This window comes from Strongylocentrotus purpuratus, unplaced genomic scaffold (genome assembly GCF_000002235.5).
Source record: "Strongylocentrotus purpuratus isolate Spur 01 unplaced genomic scaffold, Spur_5.0 spur5_scaffold_4, whole genome shotgun sequence".
NCBI lineage: Eukaryota > Metazoa > Echinodermata > Echinoidea > Camarodonta > Strongylocentrotidae > Strongylocentrotus > Strongylocentrotus purpuratus.
Genome location: NW_022145610.1, coordinates 20049060 through 20064668, shown reverse-complemented (window position 1 = coordinate 20064668; position 15609 = coordinate 20049060).

The following is a 15609-nucleotide window of genomic DNA, read 5'->3' as shown; positions in this document are numbered from 1 at the left end:
AAATGAGAGGAAAAAAAAACTTTTAAAAGGCAACAGGGCCCTTATTAACTAAGTCCTCTTTGATGGATATAAACATTATCTATCAAAAATAAATCATATTGTCACAATCATTTTAATGAAAAGAGGAAATATTTTTCTAACTTCATGGGTAACGGTGTAATTAGCGAGCGGACTTTCTTGCGTGTAGCAGATGAAAATGCTTTCACTTGCATGCACGTACTCCATTAATCTGGTGGCGATTCTACCCCCCCCCCCCCATTTCGATGACATGGGCTTTTGATAATCAGGTCTTTTGTCATATCTGTTTACGTTGGGTCTTTACTTTGCATGCTTTGTAGACCCTACAGAATTTATACAAAAGGTCTTTTGTAATCATTCCAAGTCAGAAAATAGAATCTGCGTGCGTCATATTTGCTTTAGTCTTGTTTTGGGGCACATCGAGCTCGGGGGTATGGTAATTATAAAATAGAAAGTTGAATTTACAGTGAATTTGCTGTCATTTCCACAAGGCATTTGAGGGATTTTTAAAGAGTGATTGTGTTCAATCATAAGGTTTTAAAGATGATGTAACACATAAATAATCGTTCAAGATATCACGGTCATTGTAATTTGAAACTGTCAGAAGGTGAACGATTTCTTAAATCATAGGACGTTTCGAATGTGGAGCAGGAAGTCGCTGGAGTTTCATACTTGCATTCGTATTGCATATTGATTAATGAGTCTTATCATGAGTTCATCTGAAATAATTTGGAGGTAAATGTCAGGTTGGAGTCAGGGGTGAAATACCTTAAAGTCATCATGATCAATGTAATGTAAAACTGTCAGAAGGTGAACGCTTTCTTAAATATACTATGTCCCTTTTGCAGCCAACATCAAATTCTGTAGAACTTTGCAGGAATTATGAATATGTCATGTATGTCCTACCTGTGAAATTTAAACGTTAGCAGTGTCCTTAATAGTCAAATTATGCAAGGAAACCTGTTTACTTGCTAGACTTCACGGTCAGACACTATTGAGTGACTGTCTGTTATTTCTTCTTTGGTAATAACATACATAAAATGAGCAGTAAAGGGTACATGAGCATTTGTCTACATCAATAACCCACTTCTTGTAATGGCCAAAATTAAACTGATTGAATCTTTCTGCAGTATAAAACGTACGACCATTCGGTACAATGAAAATCTGACTATTACAGTACTGGCTCTATAGCTCTTAAGTCGATTCGACAACTAATAGTCTTTATTTTCCCACTTAAATATATTTTCAGCTCCCCCCTTTTTTTTAAGGAAAGTTCTCAATTAGTATTATCATTCAAATGCCGTTGGAATTTAACCTTTTCTTTTTTTTGGCCTGCAAATGGGACAAATGGGACATACCTTTAAATCATCGGGAATTTAGAATGTAGAGCGGGAATTTAGAATGTAGATCAGATATTCACTTGGTTTTTCATACTTGTATTATTACTCCTGATCAAAAGGAAGCACCGGGTCACTTCACAAAGTAACAATGAGCATTTCAAAAAGTCGATTCGTTTTCTTTTGAGGCATTCGTTTGAGTAAAAATCGTTTGTGACGTTTCAAATGAATCTCGGGGGTCAAACAAGTGTCAAATACCGGTGTTGATATACTACACCTGAGAAAAAAAAATTAAATTACACTGAAGGGATATGATGACAACCCATTGCTATATGCCTGATGTCCTGAAATTTATCATAATAAACCTGAATTATGTCATTTGTCAAAAATGTTGCATTTTCACTGCTACTGATGTATTGTTATCATTAATTTGTGTATCTAATGATCTAATGCGAATGATTTCTTATCAATAATTCATTTTAGATAAGATGAGTGATTATTATCTTCTAGATATAAACAGGTTTATATCATTTGAGCTTAAAACTTGTTATACGACCCATGCTCCTGCGACAATATTATTGTTCTGCAGTGAGTGAGTGCAGTCAGTTCTTGCAATAATTACACCTAACCCCAATCTTTAAACCATTCTCTAAAACCCAATCGCATCGCTAACTATAACCATATATATATTTAACGATATAAAGCCATGAGCAATCACCACTGGATGAAAGGTCGGATCTCCTTTAAAATTTTCCTTCTTTTCGATTAACTCTCAGGGTTTTTAAAAATCTTATCAAACAAAGTTATCCTCAGTCATGGGAGTAATCTATTTCTTTGAGAGCTTTGAAAACATTAACAAAATACACTTAATTTTTTTTTCTTCAAATGCTAAAACGCCCATTGCTCCTTTGTAGTTTCCGTACATAAATCACTTACAATAAGAACTACATGTATGTTCGCTCACCTATTGCATATATTGGGTTGCAGACAAAAAATAAATTAGTCATGAACCTGCATGTTGAAAGAAACTTTCTATAAAAACGGGCTAACCTGGCGTGAAGGAATGTTATTGTTAGGAGATATGTGGCGACATTGAAAGAGATTGTCTGAAAAACATGCAAATATCGTGAAGGTGGAGGCTCGAGTGATGACATCACCGTCAGAAATGCAAATTTGCTGTTTGCATATCTTACAAGCAACATTGTTCTCCTTCGTGCTAGGTACGCAAAATATTACCGAATCGATTCTCAATCTTGAATTGGCAATGTTACAATGTGGTCATAGGGACTTTTAGATTTGCGAGTCGACATAGTGGACTGCTACGTGTGATGTCCTTTTAAGGCACTGCGACTACGTGCAGGGGCGTACGCAGGATTTTTTCAAGGGGGGGGGGGTTTAAAATCTGGCCCAAAATATTTTGCTCCCGAAAATTTGAAAATCGCGCCGGCCGACCGAAAAGTCGCTAAGTGGGGGGGGGGGGGGGGGGGGGGGGGGGGGGGGGGGGGGGGGTAAGAGGACACTTTTTTTTTTTTTTTGGTATCGAAATTTGAAAATTTGACATTTTGCTCCGTTGGGGGGGGGGGGTAAGGTCATCTTTTTGAGGTCGGCCACGGGAAAAAAAAAAATCCAAAAGGGGGGGGGGGGGTTTAGGGAAATTTAGGGGGGGGGGTTTACACACAAAAAATTACCAAAGGGGGGGGGTTAACCCCCAAACCCCCCCCCCCCCTGTGTACGCGCCTGGCTACGTGTGATGTCCTTTTAAGGCACTGCGACTGCTACATGTGATGTCCTTTTAAGGCACTGTGACGTCCTTTTGATACACTGCCAGTGCCTTATAAGGACGTCACACGTAGCAGTCCACTATAATTATGTCGACGTGCAAATCTACAAGTCCCTAATTACAGAACGCCTCAATCGCTCTGAGAGGAGATGTTTGTGGCATATACACTGGTAGTAGATAGATGGCGCTATTTATTTCTTCTCGTGTTCATAACTTGCTTCCTTTCTTTGAATGGACAAGTTCATAGGCGAATCATACAATGACATTTGATATTAATGATAACACCACAGAGCTGTTTTAGTATCACTTTCATAACGCCCTTGTGCGTTTAGGAATTGATTCAAAAAGACCGACAGGAACTGAGGTTTGCTATATAGGCCTATTTATTTCCACGAGAGTTGCCAAAGCTTTTATGTAGGCTTTATTATCTTACATTTATATAACTATCTTGTATATGATCTGAGGATCAGGTAGAACGAGATGTACAGTTAATATAATCTAATTTAAATTCACGACGCTACATGGAATACACAAAAACCAAGTTTTAAATGTTAACAGGCCCTTTCAATTTATTCTCTTCAGGTAAAGTGATGGGAGTAAATTAAAAGCACATTCAAGTTCTTCTTAGGGAGTAAAATTAGACTTGTCGGGGAAGGAGGGGGATCATTTTCTGCTTAAAGTCATGAATTAAAAATATATATATATATTCAAAATACTTTATCTGTCCTAACAAAATCAGGAGTTTTGGAGCATCTAATTCATCTGTACATAGTTACTTTGTTATAACAAAGTGATTTGATATGATGTCTTTTCATGAAGACAACAAATCTTAGGTGTACTGCCCTCTAACAATAAAGGTTTTGAGAAAGATTCTTACATTTATAGAGATACCATGGATGAATCTTCGCAAGAGATGGCTAATCTCTAACAGTTGAGGGCAGTGTTGTCGAAACATTAGTAGAGCCATCGAGGCACAGTTTGGCCAACTTGGTTTCACTTGCGTTTATTCGTTTGTTTTGTGCTTGCCCAACAAAGCAGTATTAGCTAAATTTTTTCCGAGCTAGAAATTTGAATCATAAACCTCTGCCAAGTTTGCTTCATATGTCATATTTTTGTAATCTCTATCAAACGGTTGAGGAAATGTTGCAACATTTCATGGAATATAGGCTACCTAGTGTTTCTCCTTTATTAGGTTACAAATATGAACTGTCACTGTGGTATAAACTACACATAGGCTCATTACTATCCTGGCTGTGTATTGAAAGTTGTGCTATTGATTCTCAACATTTCAAACACTACTGTACAAACTCAACTTATTTCACTCGAAATCAGTACTTTAGTGACGATTGATAACACCTAATTAGCAATAAAATACAATTTTTTTTTAAATTTTCCGATGTTAAAAAGATCAGCTGCATCGGTATGATTGTGTGCATCTGTGTGTTTTAAGTGTATTGACTATTCGTGTATTCAAATGCTGCCTATTAACACGTATTGCAGTGCTAAAGGTCAATACGCATTAGCATTGACTCTCTATGCTTTGCTGGAGTGGTATAAAGCACTACTCTAGTAGTGAGTGTCTAGCTCACCATGGACTTAATACGGATGGACATTCAACGTGATTCTTCCTTTGATCCAATCATAGTCGCCGCCTTCTGATTATGTGCATCTTAAAGATAAACTCCAGTTCTGGTAAAAAAAAAAAGAAAATTAATTCTCACAGAATCAAACGAAACTTACACTGAATGTTCAAGATTACAAATAAATGACATGTGCCAAACAATTTGGAAGAAAATGTATACTTGCTGAGTAATGAGCATAGAAAGACAAGGAAATCAAGGTAGTACTAGCCCCGACACCATGTGTGTTATCCCATATATAGCTTTCTGTGTACAGTGATTGTTACTTTACCAAGACTCGGTCAAATTTATTATGATTTTGATGACTCCAGAACCTTGCAGTGCACACCAATACTTACATGCTACATGATCAACTGTTTCTGATCCTTTCCACACCTTTTCTTTCACAATGCAATCGCATTACCAGTACTAAAGTTTATCTTTAATGAGAACATTCAGCTGTTTTAACAATAACAACTGCGTAAGCATTTTCGGTCATTGACAAAGGAGCAGTTTCCTCTCTTGGGTTTTGTTTAGATGGTGTGCTCTGTAAGAGTGTGTCTCAAATAAAAGCATCCTCAATGGGGAGCAGCAAAGTTGAAAAGCAGACGATTTTGGTGATATGAAATGTATTATTACTGATTCGCAAATTTTCGCACACACCTATGACCTTATAAAACAATTAGAAGGCCATGGTCTGTATCAGCCCTGTGCGTTGTAACTCTGGAATATTATGAGGAAATAGGGGGAAACGGGATTTTAAATCACAATCAAAACATCCAAAAATAACCTCTATCTGGTAATATCAACATGTTTTTCAAAAAAAAAAATACATGTACAGTACACGGAACAACAATTTCCGATTATAAGCCAGAACTGCACATCTATTTTCCATGATTTAGGCGAGTAATAATCTTCTGCGCATGTAGATTAACATGTGTAAAATCACTATCTTGATTCTGTCCCGGCTTTTTGCCGGCGACCATGATGAGACCAAAGGGAAGAAACATGTACGGAATGTTATTGAGACGACATTGACGGAGACAATTACAATGAATTCGTTAAGAAAACGATGAATGTCCATCCGTAATAAATCCATGAGCCCAAGCACACCAACAACACAGCTAGTGGTCATTTTAGAACGATGCACTGTCATATTCTGTCAATTGTTGACAAATATCATTTCCCTTGCATGGCCCCATTCTACTCACTAAACTTTTCTTTTCATATAACAATATTGTTTCTTTCCCTTTTCTGTTTTCATTTTTGTTTCGAATATACTCCAACCATGGCGACTTTAAAGGGCCACTCTAACCAAAACGGGCTTTAAATAAAAATGAAAAAAAAGATAAGTAGAACAATTTTTGACGGATATTCCGAAAATGACAATGATTTTTTTTAGAAATCATCAATAACTCTGGAATCTAGCTTTAAAAATGACGACTCAGAACGCTCAGTTTCGGTGCTGTATTGCGCAATAGCATACGACGTCACTGCAGGAGCCTCTCCGGTGAAACGGAGGGTGATTTAGGTCTTTTAAAAGGCAAACTATGATATTAATTGGAGGAAAAATCGACATTTATTTGAAAAAATAATATGCACTTGATAATTATAATCCCAGTACGTTTCTGGCAATTTCGTCATTCCTAATAATGAATTGCAATGTTGTAGGACAAATGCAAGGACATTCCCACAATGACGTCAAATGCGTCATCAGGCCACGTGACCGTATGGGGCGTAGCCCAGCAAGCGTGAGATCTGTGAAAATGGATGGTTATTATCATTTTTTGGTCAATTTAGAGATTTTCTGAAAAATCAGAGGCTGGGATTTTAATAAGTAGAGGTGTATTAATGTTTTAAAAGGCTATGTTAGTTGGGTAAGAGTGACCCTTTAATAAAATATTAATAGTTAGACTTCTCAAGCTCAGTAGGGGGCTTATGATAATTTATTGTGACAGTTTATCTTTCATTTCGTACACAATGATCATTTGATTAATCACCGTAACTCTTCAAATCTGACATGATAAGAATAAAGGAATAATTTCAGCTTCGTTGAACATGATTTAGTATTATGTCTACAGATGTAGGTATGATCCCACGATGCTTTAAAGGCATTGCAATCTCTTATCCTTTGATAACAGTGATTATTTTAGAATTGTTAATGAGATTCTCAATCGAGGATAAAGGGATTCGAAATAGAGGAACTGCCTTCCAAGATAGAAGGTGGCAGGAGTTAGCTAAAGTAGATGGGCGTGTGAACGTTAACGCGCTTACTACATGCTTGTATGGAAGTTGACCAACAATAGATAAACACATAAAATTAATGAATGATTGAATGAATGCATGAATGAATGAGTGATCGAATGAAGTAATTAACTAATAAATAAGTAAACAATAACAAATTAATAAACAAATTAACAAATAAATTAATAAATGAGAAAATTAGCAAGATTAATCAATAAATGATTAAAAAATAAAAAAATAAGTAGGCCTATCTATAATTGTGTGTGTGTGTGTGTGTGTGTATTCTTTTGTTTTGTGCTTGCCCAACACAGCAGTAGTCGCTATATTGTGTCCAACTTGAACCGGGTTGGCCAAACTTTGTATAAAGATGGCTCTGATCCCCATCAGTGCCATCGATTAGGAGAGTTTGGCCAACCCGGTTCAAGTTGGACACTAGTATAGCGACTACTGCTTTGTTGGGCAAGCACAAAACGAAAGAACATACGCCATGTTGTAACCCAGTGAAACCAAGTTGGCCGAACTCTGTGTATAGACATTAGGGCCCCTCTATGGCTGGACACATCCTTCACCCCGTTTTCATTCAGTAAAAAAGATGTTACTTTATTATAAATGTAACATCTCGTATTGCACAATTTGAGGGATTTTATATTTCAGTTTGCGACTTTATTGTAGTTTTCGGTAAAGAAAAATAGTCTTAATATAAAATGATCTCTAATGCAAAAAAAAACAAAAACAAACAAACAAAATTAAAAAAACAAAAAAACATTTATCGTACATAAGGACCACAGTTCCCCAGCCGCCCACAATACCTAATTGATGATGTATAGGCCGTCTGGCCTTGGGAGATATTTCAAAATCTTCACAAAAGTTCGTGAGAATCCCCCGAGACAATAAAATGCAGAACCCTTTCCATCTGCATGCCCCCACACATTAGCCCTTTTGATATTTCCCTTTATGTTGGCCTTTAAAACAAAAGTATTTAAATGACGTTGGGGGCATTTTTGAAATGCCCCCAACGTACTATTTCGACAATGATATCTTTTTCTTTATTTTTCTTTATCTTTCGTTCTTCATTTCTTTTTACTTTCTTGAGTAATCCACAAAAATACAAGCACTGCTTTTTTGTGGATTTTTCAATTCCGTTGAAAATAGTAGGCCTATGCTTAAATACATGTATCTTATAAAATGCGTTTCTAAGTTATCAACATTGAATATTGAATAGTTACAAATAAGTTTAATTTTCTATGTTATATTGCGAATGTCATTTGTTACTAATTTTGTGTTAGCATTTTTTTTCATATTTTGATTGAGTTTGGGAAATAAAATAATTTGTATTGAATTGAATGGTAGTTGCCCGTGAAAGGACGTTAAAGTTAATCCCGCTGGTTAATATGAGTAAAGATGAGGGTTTTCGTTCCCCGAGTGTGCCTTTTCTTCGTGGAACTTTCGAAACCAGCTGAAGACTTTAAAAAAGAAAAAAAGACTCTTACCTTACTATCAGCGGAGCCAGCTTTCTTGATCAAGCAAATTTTGTTGTCGCATTGAGAGAAGAAAAAAAATACAATTATTACAAATTCATTTCCTCAGTGCATAGACAGAATATGGAGTATGGATGGGCCGGGGGAACTGACCCCATGACCACGTTAATTGTCATTATATATAATAACTGTTTATTATTATTATCATCATTGTATTATTGTTGTTAGTACTATTACTATTATTATTATCGTTATCATCATCATCATCATCTTCATCATCATCATTGTTATCATTATTATTCAATTCAATTCAATATCAACTTATTTTTACATTAAAACTATAATAATTACATCAGTGAATTCATTCTTGATTACAATGCCTTTAGCGCAATGATTGATAAACCAACAGGAATAAATGATCGGTCATCAACACATTACATTTTGTTTCCAATCTGGTTTGTTCTATCGTAATTCTTTTGATAATCTACCTATCTTTTGCCTTTTTCATGCGTTATGATTTACAAACTAACGGCCAAAAGAACAAAGAAAATATACAAACAATACATTTTTCTGAAGACAATTCAATTCAATTATCATCATCATCAGAATTTGTACGTCATACCGCAATAAAACCACGTGTAAATATGAATACGTCAACTCGTGGAGTATAAATTATTAAGCACAAGCTATTACTACATTTGGTTGGTTAACATGACAGATTAATATTTCAATCCAAATATGAAACAAATAACAACACCATCAACCAAAAGTGACAACTAACGAAATAAGTCATACCTGTTTCAATACTTCAAGGCTGCATTACTTCCGTTAATATGACATTATGTCGGAAGGCACCATTGACCTTTGACATCGTAACGCGGTGATGACATTATCGTCTGGGGCAGGTAGTCTCGGCTTTAGCTTTGAAGTTCACGTCCGAAGATTTAAAACTCTTTCAGGCATCTATAAGTCATACCTGTTGCAATACTTGATTTGATTTGATTTGATTTATTTCTTTCTTTTTGATTTTCTTTTTCTTTTGCATTTTAAAAAATATATAACAAACTAACATTGAAAATTTACACATGACAAAAGCAAATATGTAGAATAAAATAAGGCTGGCTGTAACTAATCGAAAACATCAAACAGGAGGGTTGACAAAGTAAGCAAAGATTGATAGTATGACTACCCTCAAAGGATACATAATAATACAAATATGGAGGAAAAAAATATTGGTAAAAGGGGAAAACGACAGAAAAAAGAAAAAAGAAAGAAAGAGGGGATGCACATCAAGATTCACAGATGTACGTGGTAGTTGGATTTCAATTTGTTATATAAAGATATAAAAGAAGAAGCAAATTTGAATATTGAGTGGCCAACTTGTGATATAATAGAATGAGAAGACTCGCGAGGTTCGGACAATATGAATGTGAATGTGAGATCAGCGAGCTGGTTTTAAACCTGGGTCTGCGAGTCGGAGCCTTGAAATGTTTGTATACAAAACAGTGTTTAGTCAGTATCCCAAGTAGGCCACTCTTTATTCATACGTTTATTCATGGCTTCATTATTCCGATTATGACAAGCAACACTGTGACCTTTGATATTGTAACGCGGTGATGACATTATCGCCTGGGGCAGGTAGTCGCGGTTTTAGCTTTGAAGTTCACGTCTGAAGATTTAAAACTCTTTCAGGCATCTATGATAGAGTGCAGGTGTTTCTTATAATAATGTCACATCTGCTTCCTCGATCATAAAATCCGACAGAGCATAAATTTGTATTACTTTGCGCATTTCCACGATGTCGAGTTGTCTGTCACTTGGATGGACCGTATAGTTCCCTCGATGATCGAAAACTGTTGATTAACGTTACTGGGAACTCCGACACACGATGATTTAAAAATGTCCAAAGAAATTAGCACGAATTATCATCACCAAATATCATGATATTAAAAAACCCTTCAATAATGGCATTTCAATGATACATTTAGTAACCCAATAGAGGAAGAATTTCTTTAAGCATACCGACGAACCGATAAACTCAAATTCAAATTTATCGTAACTCTATTTCTAACGTTTATTTATTTTATTCTAATCAGTGTCGTGAATAATCTGAAAATTGCCCCCTATACTTAAACCAAGCGCCCCAAAGACAATGTATATTTTAGTCAGGATACTACAAGATTCATCGTTACCAAAATGCCGTGAGTTAATTTCAGAATATGTAATCAGTCGTAGGTATATGCCACACGATGTATGAGTAATAGGCCTATTTCACAATAATAAATAGTTTTTTAAAACATCAAAGAATCATTCAGTATTCCCATTTCTCTTTGTAAAGGAGTCATGTCGGTGGTATATGTCATGCCATGTAAATGAAAGAACGCAATATAATTCCGTATAGATACAAGTTTAGGTTTCTTCCATGTAAATCTTCAGACATAAAACTTTTTATTCACATTTGTATACAAAATTAGATAAAGTGGCTTTTCATAATCCAAAGCAAAGCAAGATACGCTATTATCTGCAAAGTTCTTTCTGACTGACTTGTAAACGTATTATATGTGGCCTTAAATGTAAAGGTGGCATCAAATAAGAATATTAGTCGGCTTTTCATTCATCGGGGCTTATAATCATTGAAAAGAGAAGAGCCTGAATAGAAGGAAAATCGATATGTAATTATTATCCCTCGCAGAGAAATATTTCAATTTCATCGCCCGGCAATTCAATAAAGCCGACTGATTTATGAAAGGTATCTGTGTCGGTATGCAGTACGAATTTGTTTGTGTCGAAAATGTGTGTGTTTATGACCATCCAACCGCTTTGAACATGCCAATATTGAGAGAGAAACATACTGATTAGAATTTGGAAGAAGACACAAAAAAGGGATAAATGATACGGAAGAAATAGTTTATTTTCGTTTTGTACATAAAATTACCTGAAGCATTATTTTCTCATTTTTAAAATTGAATAACTTACTAATTCATCGAAGGGTAATAATGGAAATGCATAATTTGTGCAAAAACGTGTACTCTAAAAACAAGTCGTAAAATCAGCATCTAAGAGAGATAAGGAAGCTAAGAGCACTTTTCAGAATTGGATCCAGTATTTTGAAAGTGATCTTTCATTTTGTAAAGAGGTCACATCTCAGATCATATAAATGGTTTAATAATTTAGTTTTTAGAGTAGGCAAGGGAGGGGTTTCCAAAGTGGAAACAGAGAAATGTATTTGATACAAGCATAATAGACACACAGAACAATACATTGTTGTTACACATCACTAGCATGATGATGTTATGGTAAGATGGAAGGCAAACATGCACATGTGGGGATACACTGACAATAATTATTCAGCAGACTGAGAGAGAGAGAGAGGGGGGGGGGGGGGGGGGGTAGGGCCCCGGCCCAGACCATGAAACATAATATTACTGAGCGCTGGCATGCTGGCTGACACGTGCTCTGGGAGGAACCTAGCTGGCAGAGGCCAACCACGTTGCTCTTACTTTTGCTGGATGCAATATCAAAACGTTTGAAGCTAAATGGACCCTATTTTATGGTGGCTCTAAGGGACACGCAAACACAAAAAAATGACGTATACCTATGCAACAAATTTTTCGATTTTTATACGTCAAAGACGTGAAAATCCACAAAATTGACGTATACCTATGCACAAAATTTTCTTTTTTTTTACGTCCAAGACGTGAACAAAACAAAAAAATCTGCGTCCAATATTCACGTCTGCGTGTCCCTTTTGGGAGACGCAGACGTGAATATCGGACGCAGATTTTCATGTCTGCGTGTCCCTTCAGGGCTATTGAGTACAGAAAAACGAAAAAATTACCAGGCAAAGATATACGTCGATTATGTGGATTTTCACGTATTGAACGTAAAATACAGAAAAACTGTTTCATAGGTATACGTCAATTGTTTAGATTTTCGGAATTTTTGGAATTGAACAAAAATGCACCAGTCATGCTCTGAGCACACAAGAGATATTATGAACCTGTCATGAACTGACAGATCACTCATGATGATCTCTGTTTAGCCGGTACCGCTCCACCACTGTGCGTGGACCGTGACAGAGACTGTAGGCGACACAGTTTCAAAACTGCATCATCTCACCAAAAACTTTTTATTATTGTTCCACATTTAACCAAAAATATAGACATACATACAAAATTAAAAAAATTACAATACATGTAGTATAAACGAGCACGTCTAAATGATTTTCAATTCATATAATAGATTAAGTAGAATGTGAGGAACCTATTAAAAAGCAGTGCCTGTATATTATAGGTTCCTGGACAAATAAGTATTGCAGATGAAATAATTGTGGCAGTAGAAAAAGACGTAATTTAGAGGGGAGAATTTAAAACACAATGGAATAAGGAAGTTTGTACACAAAATAATGCATTATCACCGGGTGACCAGAGTCACCCGGCTAAACGAGTCTTATATGGTTGGAAAGATAAAGTTACATAGAAAAATGACTTTATTAAACTAAAATTTAGAAGAAGGCGGTATGCCAAATTGTGACATGGTCATGGTAATACATCTCTGTCGCCCGACCCGACACAGAAAACGAGCTGAAAAAACAGTAAATTGACTACTGTAACAAATAAAACGCGATAGTAAATCATAATAAAATTGTAATTTGTTTGCTTTACCCGAAATCCTCTGTCGTATTATAATAGTCAATATAGGCAAAATATGTGGTACTTTTAGCAGAAATAATGAGAATAGACGTAAAATATGACGTGTTTTTCACGTCATTCTCCATAGAAGATGTTTGGTAATAAAAAAAAGCACTGTTCAGTGACCCAAACGATTATGTTGGGAAGTAGAATTGTGTGATGACTCGGAATAATAATCACTAGCATGATAAGTCCGCCGATTATTTGACATTTCTGTGTTTCAATAATCTGATAATCAACAGTGACCTTTGATAAAGGCCTATAAATATTATAATACTTAATCTGGAATCGTTATCCTTTTATCTGTAATTGTCTCTCGATGCATGTGCTTTCACTCAGAGAAATGTATTTACCAATTTTGGATGCCAGAGTGTAATGGGAAAAAATATGGAAACAAATCTCTGCGTAAACAAACAAGCATTTTGAATTTTGTGAATTATTTTATTGAATCAAATAAACAGCAAAGTAAACAAGCACATCGTCTTATCACACCCATATAAAAGGAACAAGCATGTTTATAGTCATTCACTTTTCAAACATAAAGAGCATAGTACCATCTAATGAAAATGCATAATAGACAGATGAATTATTATGAATAACCAATCTTAACCTAATTCAACTTTTGAAATTGAGGTTATTTTGCTTGATATGATTGCAAAAGATATACACAATGGTTTGTAGAATAAATGATGCCGGCTTAGAGTAATCTTTGGATTTTTTAAAATGTTTTTAGTCGATGCTGAGCTGATACAAGGTTTGCCTTAGATATGATCAAATACACATGGGGAATGTAAATATACTCATATGTCATTGATCATATAAAAGGACTTAACCCATAGATGATGTCATCGAAATTATAAATTCCTATTTTCTGCTTTTCTTTTCTTTTCTTTATGTAATACGTTCTGCGCTATATATACAAGGACTATTATTATTATTATTATCATTATTATTACGAGGGGGGGGGGGGGGTGTTCAATAGGTTCATAGCCCGAATATGAAGGAGGAGGTATTCAAAGTTGGACCGTCTATAAACATATTGAAAGCCCATCGTATTGAATAAAAGTATAGCATTTGTTTAACGGACGGTGAATAAGATATTCACGCAGTCATCTTTTATACGCTGTTGGTCATAAAGGTGGAATAATCTATTTACCCCAATTTATGGAATGAATTTGACAATGATTTATTCCTAATAGATAATAATAATAATAATAATAAATCACATTTATAACGCGCCTAATACATTGTTTCTAGGCGCAGATCTAGATAATAGTATACATTCCCAGATTGCATTTCATTTATTTATTTCACTCTCTTTTAAAAAACCATCAAAAGTATATACGTCCTTATTTAAACATATTTCTGGCTTACACCCATGCAGTAAATAAGATAGATTGATCGATCTGTATTGAAAAACAAGTCAGAACAAATCTTGGAACCAGCGGATCGATCAATCGATCTTATTTACTGGGTTTAAGCCACAAATATGTTTAAATAAATTGAAATTTCTCCCAGGAAGCATTACATTTATATAAGTTATTATCCTATGGCGGACTAATGAATATTAATAAGTCAGAATAAATCGGGAGAGCTTGGGTATTTGTTTCTAGTTCATCGTGACTGTGCCATGGTCCAGTGATAGCCTGGTGGTAGAGTCGTTGCCCGGCAAGCAGTAGATGCAGGTTCAAATCCCGCTGGTTCCAAGATTTTTTCTGACTTGTTTTTCAATACAGATCGATCAATCGATCTTATTTACTGGGTGTAAGCCACAAATATTTTTAAATAATTGAAATTTCTCCCAGGAAGCATTACATTTATATATAATATATACGTCATGTTTGTTCAGGACTATAGCATAAGATAACATGAAGTGGGGAATCATGAAAGCCAAAATTGGCTTGATGAGAATGATCCCCAAATAAATACTTAGCATAAACAAGTTACAAACTTATATAAAAAAAAACATAGTACATACATTCACAACAAACGGAGGAAATATAAAGATAACATAAGGTAAAGACAGTTATAGGAAGGTAAGAAGAGATAGAAGATAAGAAGAAGGAAGTTACAGCTTGAATTTTTACATTCAACATTATAAATGACAATTTCATTTTGTTCCGCTTAAATAACCATTATACATATATTTGAAGCGTTTCAATGTATTGCACTGTTTTATGTCATCTGGCAAACTATTCCAAATTAATGGGCCATGAAAAAAATATGTAATCTTTAGAGGTTGAAGTACGGTGTACAGGTAAATGAAAATCAAGAACGTGTCTAGTACTATATCGTGGATTTGACAATTCATTGTGAAACATTCCCTAAATGAATCTGGTAAAGGTATATCTTTCAAAAGCATGAACATGAAAGTGGCAACATTGAATAATAATTTGCGAGTGTTTGTTTTGCGTGAATGCGAGAATGTATTCTATTATCTAG